Here is a 497-nt window from a genome sequence, read left to right as displayed (position 1 = left end):
CAATCAATCAATCAATGATTATTTATATAGCCCTAAATCCCTAGTGTCTCAAAGGGCTGCACAAACCACAACGACACATAAGGGCAAGGAAAACTCACACCCACGACTTTATTTATTTAACATCCTGTGTTTTAGTGTTTCCTGTCCAGTGCTCTTATTTTGGTTTCCTACTTCCTGTTTGCCTTCTGGTCTGAGTGCTGGCTCCTTCACCTGTCCTTGATTGGCGATCAGGACTCACCTGTCCCTTGTTTGTTGATCAGGAAGCTGCACTTTTTGGGGGGAATTTTGTCTATCAATCGCAATGTTTATTTAAGAGAGGAAGACATGTTTTTTTTTTGTTTTTTTTGTGCATTTTAACCAGTAAATAAACACCAGCAAAAGTCAGCTAACAATGGAGCCTATGAAGCACTCTAAGGAATCACCCAAAAACATCAACGTTTTACACCGACACTGTAAGTATTTATGTCATGTAGTAAAATGTGTTTTTTCCTATTTTT

General features: G+C 38.4%; 1 long non-coding RNA gene across 2 annotated transcripts in view; it reads left to right on the top strand.

The window, feature by feature from the left end:
• The first annotated feature begins 253 nt into the window (after positions 1 to 253).
• LOC133559943 (uncharacterized) overlaps positions 254 to 497 on the top strand; it is a 209,969-nt gene continuing 209,725 nt past the window's right edge. For both annotated transcript variants that reach the window (XR_009808349.1, XR_009808350.1), the window contains exon 1: positions 254 to 452. This is a non-coding gene — a long non-coding RNA (uncharacterized LOC133559943). The remainder of the gene's footprint in view (positions 453 to 497) is intronic.

Source organism: Nerophis ophidion, linkage group LG10 (assembly GCF_033978795.1).
Source record: "Nerophis ophidion isolate RoL-2023_Sa linkage group LG10, RoL_Noph_v1.0, whole genome shotgun sequence".
In the NCBI taxonomy this organism is placed as follows: Eukaryota; Metazoa; Chordata; class Actinopteri; order Syngnathiformes; family Syngnathidae; genus Nerophis; species Nerophis ophidion.
Note: the sequence above shows the minus strand (reverse complement) of the source record. Positions and strands in the feature narration are given on the sequence as shown.